Source organism: Benincasa hispida, chromosome 5 (genome assembly GCF_027475165.1).
Source record: "Benincasa hispida cultivar pf3 chromosome 5, pf3_genome.v1.1, whole genome shotgun sequence".
In the NCBI taxonomy this organism is placed as follows: Eukaryota; Viridiplantae; Streptophyta; class Magnoliopsida; order Cucurbitales; family Cucurbitaceae; genus Benincasa; species Benincasa hispida.
Genome location: NC_143482.1, coordinates 16893056 through 16905143, shown reverse-complemented (window position 1 = coordinate 16905143; position 12088 = coordinate 16893056).

Below are 12088 nucleotides of genomic sequence, written 5' to 3'. Positions count from 1 at the left end.
CTAATTATATAGAACCTTTTGATGGAAAAATCTAGATATGCCAACAAGGTTCAAGTTTTTGTTGACTCTCTTCACGATTTGCATAAAGGTCATTCGATTCAAGGTTTCTTTTTTGTCAATCGTCAGTCTAACTCTATTGCTCACGCCGTAACTTTTCATGCTCGTCGTCTAAATGTTTAGAAATATGGCTTGAATATCATCCTCCATAGGTGAATTCTGTTTTACTTTTTGATTTGTCTAATTCTTAACATTTCTTGTACTTTTTGTACCACTGTACTAAAAAAAAAAATCTCAAGATTAGAGGTTCGATTTCCCAACCTTACATATTTTTGATGAAGAAAATCTTAAGTTACTTTACTTGATAACAATTTTGTTTTTGTTTTCAATTTTAGAAAAATATGCTTGTGCTTGCATCTTCACAATTTTGTAGTAATATTTTTCATATTTTTTTAAAAAGCACATTTGAATTTGTTGGCGAGGGAAACTTGCACGCTTTTTTCGTTTGTAATAATAGTTTTCATATTTTTTATATGGGTTTGCTATCAACCTGCTTCTTTAGTGTATGTCAAGTCTACAATAATCTGATGCCTAAGTTAGTAAAAGAAGTGTATAGTTCAATTAAGCATAGAAAGTAAGGTCAGACTTTTTAAGGTTAGACTCTCTTTTGAAGATTACTTACTTCTTTCCCTTTAGATGTTGTCAAATGAAACTATTAATAATGTCCTTCCTCTTACATTCACTTGGAGATATGTATAATGTCGGTAGTTTTAGGGTGGTTGTGTTCTTTGAGGTTGCGGGGCACCAAAGCCGAGCTTGACTTGGTTATTTCCTGATTCATATATATTATCTAGCTTATTGGTTGGCCCATGAACTGAGACTAACTTTTTTTTTTCTTTTGGGACGCTTATTTACCATGTTGCCTCCTAGTTTTCCTTTGGCTTAGGTCTATCCATGGACTTTGGGCCTTTGGGCCTTACTTGGGGCAACCCTGAAAGAATTAATTTAGTTTTTAAAAGGGTTGGTTGCATATATATCAAAATGGGTCAAATTAACTAAAAATATAGCAAAAGCTCAAACACAATTTACAAATATAACAAAATTTTGTTCTAGCCACACAAAAAGTTTAGAAAGCCCACGCTCTAAGAAAACCCATGTTGATTCCTTCTTCCTACCCCATCCATGATCACTGTCTATCATGGATAGATAGTGTCTACTATCACTACCTATTAGTGATAGATTTTCGTCACCATTATCTATCATTGATAGATAGTGATAATCTTTTATCACTGATATACAATAGTAGTTTTCTATCATTGATTATTAGTGATAGAAGTATATCACTTTCTAGACTATCACTAATTTATCAGTGATAGTAGTATAAGTATATTACTTTCAATCATTGACGATAGTGATAGAAGATTATCACTGACTATTAGTGATAAAAGTATATCACTTTCCATCTCTGATAAACTGAGATAGAAGACAATCACTAGCTATCAGTGGTAGACTCATCTAAAGAAGTAAACAGATTTAAAGAAGTTAACAACAAATACAATTTTCAAGCATCTTCTATCACTGATAAATAGTGATATAAGACTATAACTAACTATCAATGATAGAGTTATATCACTTTCTATCACTTATAGACGATGACAGATGACTATCACTAACTATTAGTCTATTGACAAGAAATACAATTTTTCAGGTATATTGTATCATTGATAGACAATGATAGAAGACTATCACTAACTATCAGTGATAAAAAGTGTATGTATATTACTTTCTATCACTAACGACAATGATAGAAGATTATAACTGACTATCAGCGATAGAAGTATATCACTTTCTATTATTGATAGACTGTGATAGAGGGCTATCACTGACTATTAGTGGTAGACTCATCCAAAGAACTAAATTGATTTAAATAAGTTGACAAAAAATTACAATTTTCGATCATATTCTATCACTAATAGACAGTTATCACCGATTATCGCTGATAGAGTTATATCACTTTCTATCACTAATAGACAAGATAAATGACTATCACTAACTATCAGTCTGTTGACAAGAAATACTAAACTATCACCAATTTCAGGTATATTCTATCATTAATAGATAGTGATAGAAGACTATTACTAACTGTCAGTGATAGCAGTACAAATATAGTATTTACTATCACACACGACATTGATAGAATATTATCAGTTTCTATCAGTGATAGAAAGTGATATGCTTCTTGTTGGGATTGGTGTCCTAATTCTCCTAGAGTCTCGTAGTTTGTAAACTGTACACATTATTATGAATAAAATAAGAGTTATTTTATTTGACATTTACTCATATCCAATAAACAAAGCTTCATGGTTATTGTAAGTAAACTTAAGCATGTATATGAGATATACAATGGATCATGGCTTAAGTGATAACCTAAAAAAGTTTGTAGTATAAGGATTAAGGAGGGATACCTGATCCTGGTGATACTACGGATACGACCCGCTTTGTAGAGATTTGCAAGTGTTGTGAACTACTACAGATGGTAGATCCTGACCATTCATGTAAAGACATGCGAGCGAGGGTGTCCTATACAAAGAGTTTGTATAAGACCGGACAATGAGATGACTAATTTCTTTATATAACGCAGTTGATACTTGAGACTTACACCTCACCTAAACGACCATAGGTGATATGACCTTAATCCTGAGTGTTTTGGGAACTCCTGCCTTTGAGGGTGGTCCTTTGATATGGGTGAGAGTGGTTAGATTGCCAACTCAATATGCCTACCTTTTTGGGGATTTGTCTGATTTGGGAGCTGGGAACTCGTTACGCAAGATAGAGTTCACTCCTTCTTTGAAGTAGGGATAAGTAGATAGATTGCTCTCTTAAGGGCTGATTCTGGGTCTTGAACATAGTAGCCACAACTTCTCTTTAGAAGAGATGACTCAGTCATAGTAGGACTATGACTTATGTTCATTAGAGAGATCAGTGGTACTTAAGGAGTTAGATGTAACTACATGGACATAACAGTTATTGGTTTAGCTGTACTTACGAGCGATCTATGAAGGGTTATCACACTGTTGATTGGTTGATATGGACACAAAATATATCTGTAGTAAGGAGAGTGCAACCGTCGGTTTTCAGTGGAGTTCTTGACAATTAACGGATGGTGGATCTCGTGGTTAAATAATTTATCAGTTATTCACGTACCGTTAGAGCTTCAAGCTACAAGTCCATAAGGTCCACTTGGTAGCTCAATGGATTCAAATTGAGAATCAGTTCTTGGTGTTGATTTGAAATGTTCAAATTGACAAGAGGAAATTTGATTATATATGATATGATCGGTGTGATGCATGAGATACATCAAGTGGAGGATTAATGTAAATGAGATTTACATTAAGTACCATAAAATAGAAAAAGAGCTATGGTTTATATGTTTCATGAGATGAAATATTAAAACTATAGTTTATAAATATAATATGGTAAGTTGGTTATCGTATATATATTTATAATAATATTAATTATTGGATAATTATCTTTTTTTCTCTAATAACCAATTGAGTGGGAGGTTATTGGTGGTTTTATGGTAATCGTGAGATAAAAAGAATTTTTTTCCCTAAAATTGGTGGAGTTGCTATTCTCGGAAAGAACTCACGAATCGCTATCAAGTGAGAATTGTTTTCACTAAACGATAGCCGAAAGAGACTAAACGATCGTGGAGTGACACTATACAATAGTTCACTCAGTTGGTCGGAGCTAAATAATCGCAGGGCATTTACTATACGATAGCTTGCCTTCTTCTAAACAATTGAACATTCGTCTATCCGATAGACTCTTCTCATCTCCCACTTGCTCAATCATCTACACGATTGTTATTCCTCTAGTTTCTTCCTTTCACCAAGTCCACACAGAGCCCACACTTTTGGATTCTCACACCGAGAATAACAAGGTAGCCATTGTGGTGGTGTCCTCACTCAACTTGATCGAGTTCGAGGTTTTGGAGGTCGTTCGTTGGGTTCGTGATCTTGGAGATCGTTGAGTTTGTGTTTGCTGATTGATCGTGCTGTGTTGCAGTTGTAGTGTTCGAGCATTCGAGTGTTGCTATCTTGAAGACTGAACGAGCGTTCGTGATCGAGGGAATTTGAAGCGTGAGTCTTCAAAGATATGTATAATCTTTCCTTTGATTATCTTGTAAAGCATGCTGGAATTTCGTATTGTGCATAGCCTATAAGTTTCTATTTCTTAACTGTAATTATTAGTGTTCAAATTCAAATGGAATTTAGAATGATCATTCCGATGCTCATAGAAATCCTCATGTCTGATTTCCTTCAATTGGTATCAGAGCCAAGTTGTTATGATATTTCAAATTTCACTTCTATTTTGAAATTTTTTTACAGTCGTAGTCGGTTTTCTGCATTTGCGTTTAAGTATTAAATGCGTTTGTGGATGGTGTTGATGAATGTTTACGGGTTAATTACCTCTGTTTAAATCTTTCTTTTGATTACAAAGTTTTAAGGGCCCCTGTGTTTTTGGGCAACAAGCAATCAAGTCTATAATTCAAACTGTTTGAGTTTTTTGAGTCGTTCGTGATGAAGTTTTGAAGCATGGAGATGCGGTTCTCAATGAAGAAGAAGACCAAGAGTTGGTCGTATCGTGTAGCCTCAGGTAAACGATCATTGGGATTTGGCTAAACGATCATTTAGATTTTTCTATGCAATCGTGTAGTATTTACTAAACGATTGTTTAGCTAATGTTAAATGATGGGGTAAAGTGTATGCTCTATCGCCGAGCGTTGGTTGCTCGATCGCGTGGATGCTGGAGGTAAACAATCGAGTGGGAGCATTTGATGCTCATCATTTAATAAAAGATGCACGCACTAAACGATCGTGTAGTTAGCATGCCTCATCGCATAGTCACCAACTACACGATCATGCGGTATACGATACTTTGGCGTTTGCTTAGCGATCGTTTAGACGATTGTGCTTCGCCACATCATGGTCGTTTAGACGATCGTTTAAGGTTTGCATTATGCATTACATGCTACACGATTTCTTACCTCTTGCTTCATCACATAGTAAAACGTACACGATCGTTTAGCTCTGGAAGCGTTGGTAAATGATTGAGTAAAGTGTCTACTCTTTCATGTAGATGATCGCAAGGTTTTTGGTACACGATCAGTTGAGACGCGGACTTCGACCGAACGGTTCAAGACCCGGTTCGCCTGTTTAAACCAGAGACTTTTTGCTTTTGTAATAGTTAGCTTTAGTTTTGAGGATTTTGAGGCTAATTATCCCGCTCATCAACTTTTGCTTAATATACATGAGATGTATGTGGTTTATATGGCATAGTGTATGACGTATAGATTTGAAACCCACCTTAGGTTGTGAAATTATTCATGCATCATGTATTATAAGTGTTATAATATGGCATGATGAAATTACAAGAAAGCATGCGCATGCATCATGAAATATAAGAGTTATATTTATGCATGCAGTAAGCATATTCATGCATCATCTTTATATTATAAGCATTATAGTATAAGAGTGAATGAAAACATGTTTTTTTTGGTTTGTTCTTGTTTTGTGTAAGTGTTATATAAATGTAGCAATGAATGAACAATACATGGAGCATGAAGACACGCAAAAATTGAATCTATAAACTACAAGTCCATGTTCCCGTTACCAATTCCCCGGCAACGGCGCCATAAACCTGTAATGGCATAAACTTAACAATGATGCAAGCAAGGTTCAAGACCACGCATGGATGATTTCGATGATATGCGATACTACTTCTAGATATGCGTTATTAATGAATGTTCTTGTAGTATGCTGTGCATTGTCACAAGTTTCCTTGTGTTGAAACCAAGTATAATTTCACCGCAAGTTTCTCAGTGTGATCTGAGGTCGAACACAGGGATTGTTTTAGGTTAATTGCGTTATATTTGTGATATATGCGACCAGGGGTTTTCAAATTAATAAAAGTTTGTTTGTATAGGTATTTAAAATTGCGATAAAGTAAAGGTAAGCGATAAAAATGCGATGATAAAGTAAATTGCGATAAAATAAACCTAAACTATGATGATACAAGATACAAGTTTCATGATACAAGATACTGAGGGTGAGACTGAATGTGAAGATTATACAAAGATCGTGTTATGCGGTGGCAAGTCTTATGTGTGAAACAGAAAGAGAAAAGATAATTAATACAAACATCGCAAGTTTCTTAATTGCGTTAAAGGCATAAGTAAGGTTTCGCTTTTCCCTTGGCGTACACCTCTCGGTGATCGGCTGCGTTCCCACATCTCTGTGGTGAAACAGGGATAAACGTAATGAACGCAAGGTTGCTTCCATCTCTGGAAGTACTTCTTGCTTTAGTTAACGCATTCTTCTAGCCTTCTCTCGATAGATTAGAATGGCATCTTCACTTTTGCTCTCGTAGGTGAAGATGCCGTCTAGCATGCTTTAGCTAAACATCTTTATTTCTTTAGCACAGATTAAGTTACTTATTTAATTCATATTAATCACAAGGAATTAAGAAAACATCATGGAGAAAATGGTTTATGGAGGAATGGAAATAGACAGAGAAGTGGAAATGGAAATGATCAAGACATTCACTAATTCTATTTAGCGTCTGATAGATGGTTGTGAATGAAAAGATTAAGAAGATGAAATACAATTGATGAATGAGAGTTAGAAACAAATACAAATAAGCACCAATGTCTTGGCACAGATCTGGAATGGAGAATCGCTTGCCGACGTTGATGGAGTGAATGGAAGGATGAGCTTCCCTCTTAGGCTTGCTCAACCGGTAGGAGGGATCTAAGAACAGAGCTCCTCGGCGGGGATTTGGCAGAATTGTACTGAGACTCACCTCTTGGCCTTGTCTCTTCTCTTTCCGGATTTCCTCCGATCAGCACTTAGATCAGCTCTCTCTCAATAGCCTCGTATCAATTATACCCCCGTATCAAGTATATCTTTCAGTGAATTCTTTAAGGGTATTTATAGGCTGAAGGCTTTAACTCTTTGACTTGTGGTCCCCACTTTATTATTATGGAAAGTCTGAAAATGGTGGAATAAATATTCTTTCTGTTATGCAATCAGTCCGTCAAATATGCACAACGGTTAGTTGTACACGTGTCACAATCCTCCGTGATTGCACTACTCATTTGCATCTTTCGATCGTGTGTTCGCATGCGGTGTTGTTTTTATTACCGCATACGGTTGAAGTTCAGCTCTGAATCGACTGTCGCATTGCGCCATCATTGTGTTGATCGTCTATTCATTCCTGACTAATGGGCACAATGCGACGTAGATACGTTAATCTTTCTCTATTGAGCCATGAGCGTATACGGTGACTTGGTTTCCTGCAAAACAAACTTGAAATATCATTTCCTACCATCTTAATGGTTTTAGTGGGTGTATTTGCGATAATTTATAATTATTGTATTCTTTAGCTAATTTTCATACAATTGATGCACATTTTCTCTCTTTTGGCCGCAATATCTGAATAAGGCAGCATAAATAACTTGTATTTCTACAAGTTATCACATGACACTTATTCTATTTTTAAGCGTTTTGAATGCCTTGTATGTGTTTGCTTTGTGTTATGGATGGTTTTGGTTGTTTATGTTATAAACGTTATAATAGAAATTAGAAATAAAATCGATAAGAAAGTGTTGCATGTGAACTTAGGGTGAACTTATGTATTAAAAGGGTTTTAAAATTGGATTGAGATAGACCTAAGTTCAACGGTTTTAATGGGATTAGCAACCTAAGTTTTAATCTTTTTAAATCGGTTTAATAAGATTGAATTGATTGGAATAAAAGATTGAAATTGTATTAAATCTATCTATAACAGACTTTTTATCTAAGGCGGGTTCTGTTTAGGCTGGGGTTCTTAAGTTGATGAAAACGGAACACCCGTACCTGGGAACTAACCTGGAAAGTTGAATTAGATAAATTTTCTGCAAGCATGCAAAAGTTGGTCAAAGACTCCGTTAAAGAGTTTAATGGATGATGATCAAAAGTTGTTCAACTATCCAAGGTAAATGTTACTCTTGGGAAAACCTAAAAAGTCACTTAGTTAAAATTTTTAGCCGTGTTTTTTCTAAGTAAACTAAACCCTAGGTTATAAAATATATAGTGGGAGGAAGAGATATATATGATATGTCAATGATTCCACTCATATTTCTCCCGAATGTTTACGCTATGAGATTCATGCTTGGCCTCGTGGTGCCCTGGGAGCATCCCCCTTCGGATGGTGTTTGCATGAGTCAATATCAAGGTGGAAGGAGAGAGTGTTTATAGTAAGTGGGTGAAGGGTGTGTGCCAACACATCCTATGGTCTCCTTCATTAGTTTGCACCGTGAGATCATTCTTGCACTCCCTCGTGGCACCCTGGGAGCGTCCCCCTTCAGATAGGTTTTGTGCAGTTGGTCAATATCAAGGTGAACTCCAGAAATGGATAGGGTCACTTTAGTTTTTGCCTCAATTGGATTTTTTCCCTTCAAATTGGCTGCTTGGGGCAGAACTCTAGGGCCTAAAGTGGTGGGTCACACTTATGGGAAATTTTTAAGTAAGTTAATGATTTCTTGACCAAATAAATGATGGGTAGTCTTTATAGGAGCAAGAGTTGTTCTGGTATTAATGGCTGGTTGAGAATGTCTCAATTCAGAGGAGGGATAAATTGACCACCCTTCGGCGGCTTTTGTCCTAAACCTTTAGAGCGTCATTCTGAAACTAGATGTCACACGGGGTTCATGTTATTTTTGCTAAACTGTATTGGGTGTTGTCTATTTTTCAACGAGGATTTGCTTAAAACCCAATGTAGATCAATGTGTTTTTGTTTTTAGCAACATTTTTGATTTTTCGTTAATTGCCTCTAGTTTAATCGATTTCATACAGTGGAAAGAGTCTTGTAAAACGTATTTCGTGGTAAATGACCTCAAGTTTTTCATGGTTGAGGAGTATCCTCAAGTCTTGACCTTTGATGCACCGTGAAGTGTTCGTAATGCATATGAGGTGTGGATGAAGGCTAATTCATTGGCCCGGCTTCACACATTGGCTTGCATACTTAATGCTTTGGCCAAAAAGGTTGAGCACAAAGGGATGGATGAAAATACTAGTAGTGTCAGTTCCCAAGTTAAACTCTAGGAAGAGAAAACAAGTGTTGCTGAATCTGTTAAAGTCCATAAAAGAGAAGTGTTCTCTGAAATAGAACTTGGAGCTTATTTAGGTCCTGATACTGATCCCACTACTCTCCAAAAGAAGAGGATGTCTAAAGACAGTAAATGTGATTTATTATCTTGGAGACATGTTTGGTAGAGAATGATTATTCTACTTAGATCCTTGATCCAGGTGCTATTAACCATGCCAGCTCCTCTAATCGAGTTGGTACCAGTGAGGTTGTTTCAGCTGTTGCTATAGGTAGACTGAATTCATTTTTGAACAAGAAACGTTATCTGTTAGTGGATAATGTTTTCATAATTCTTCATATCAAGAGGAAACTAATCTCGGTTTCTTGTCTCATTGAACAAGGTTATACCATCTCCTTTTCTGGGAGTAAAGTGTTTATTTTCAAGAATGGGATGGAGATTGGTTTTGGTTCATTGGAAAGTAACTTATATGTACTAAGGCCATTAGTCATAAAAGCCTTGTTTAATATAGAAATGTTCAGTACAATGACAATAGCTAAAAGACCAAAGGTTTCTCTTAAGGAAAATGCCCATCTTTGGTATCTAAGGTTAGGTCACATCAACCTCAATAGGATTGAGCAGTTGGTGAAATGTGGACTTCTAAAGAGTTTATAAGAAAACTTCTTGCCGGTATATGAATCTGTCCTCGAAGGCAAGATGACCAAACGACCTTTTACTGGAAAAGGTTACAAAGCCAAGGAAGCTTTAGAACTTGTACATTTAGACCTCTGTGGTCCGATGAGTATTGGGGCTCGAGGTGGGTATAAATATTTCATCTCTTTCATAGATGATTATTCAAGGTACGGGTATTTCTACCTAATGCAATGTAAGACTGAAGTCCTTGACAAGTTAAAGGAGTATAAGGCTGAAGTTGAAAACTTGTTAGGTAAGAAGATAAAACACTACGATCTGATCGTGGTGGAGAGTATATGGACCTCCAATTCCAGAACTATATGATAAAACATCGGATTACGTCCCAACTCTTGGCCCTAGGTACATCTTAGCAGGATGGTGTATCAGAAAGGAAAAACAAAACCTTGTTAGACATGGTTCGATCAATGATGAGTTATGCTTATCTTTCAGACTCATTTTGGGGTTTTGCAGTGGAGACTGCTGATAACGGGTAGAAATGCACATTATTACAGTACTAAGTCATTAAAAAATGCGGGTTTGCATTGATAAAATGTATAAGATTGTGTCCAAAAAGCATTAAGTTCATGACATTGCGGTCACATGCGTTCATCGCATAAAAACAGTTAACTTTTGTATTTTTATGCAGAATATGTGTTGACGCAAGGTGGAAAGTGCGATCACAAGAAATCAACAGTCGAGCACAGCGTTACCGCAAGGCTTTGTGGTGATTTGTGCTCATAAACATCTGCTCAAGGAGGATTACCGCATAGAGCCGGCGCAACCTGGTGGGCGCATCTAGGTGAAAAGCATAATAAATCACGATGGGTCAGAAAGCTGATGACGGTCGAGTCAGAATTAAGTTGACAAGCTGCTAACGAACTACTGTAGCAAGCACACTCAACTTTTCGGTGACAAATATTCGGCGTATCAGACAGAGAATTAATGTCATCCCATTAGTGCAATCATGAGAGAGAAGACGCCTTTCACCTCGAAGCTCTATAAATACCAAAGGTAACCTTCAGAAAAGAAGTTCGGATAGTTAGAGAATTTTCCCTTAGATAGAATAGCCTTGTTCTTAGATTTTCTTTTATTTAAGGCGGAAGGGAGAGAAGCGAGATTGTACCGAGAGATCATTCCGGTGAACTTGGAAGAGTGCTGGAAGCATCAAGATCAGAGAGAGGGCCAGCTTCTGCAGAAGCAGGAATATCTTTTGAACAGAATAGAGTTGACAGTGTGAAAGCCTTGGGAAGTAAGGGATTGCTACCAAGTTCTTTATCCTTATCTTCCATTGTCATTTTGTAGTTAAACTTATCTATAGAAGTGAAATTTTCTTCTTTATATCTGTTCACTCTCTGTTTATTACACAAGAGTAGCTAAATCTGTCGAATGGGTTGAGAAGCACTTAGCTAGCATAACTGGGGATTTTCATTCTATGCGATTATCTTGTATTATATATGCATCATTCGTCCATTAGAGATACTCGAGAGGGTAGTCTAAGGACAGAATATAGGCTTGGAAAAGTCAGGTTAGAATTTAGGCTCGGGAGAGTCAGATTAGAACACATAATCAAGAGATAGGAGCTTAGGAATAAGCACTGTTTGCTATTAACGCATCGCATGCATCCTAGAGACAGGATATGATTGTGTGCGGTCACCTTGTCTTTGTGTGCATCTTGCATCATTGCATAGGAAAAAAGTAGAGACTTAGGAATAAGCTCTATAGATATTATTGCATTCAACACATGCGTCCTAGAACTAGGAGCACCGTATTTGCATTGGAAAATGATTTGCTATAGCATGAGTGTAACATGATCGCATAGTTTGACGCATTCCTAGGAAACGCTAGCTAAAGACCTTCTCAACCCGTTCCTCCACATATTCAGTGTATCTACCGCATAATCGATCTTTTCTCAAATCCACCACATACTTTTTATACCACAAACAACAACCCAAAACAACTATTTGATTTATTGGTTGCCGCAAAGTCTTTTTAGAAATTATCACCGCATATTGTTTTTCCTAGTCCCTGAGTTCGACCCTGAACTTATCAGGAAACTTAATGGGATTTATACTTGGATTCTACTGAGAAAAATTGTTGCTCAATGCATCCTCATCACCGCATTTCTTTCCATTATTTCATCACATAAAACAATGCATCAACTGCATGTTACATTCTTAACAACGTTCCCTCGAAAAATGTTTCTAAAACACCTTTTGAGTTGTGGAGAGGCCGTAAAGGTAGTTTATGCCACTTCAGGATTTGGGGGTGTCC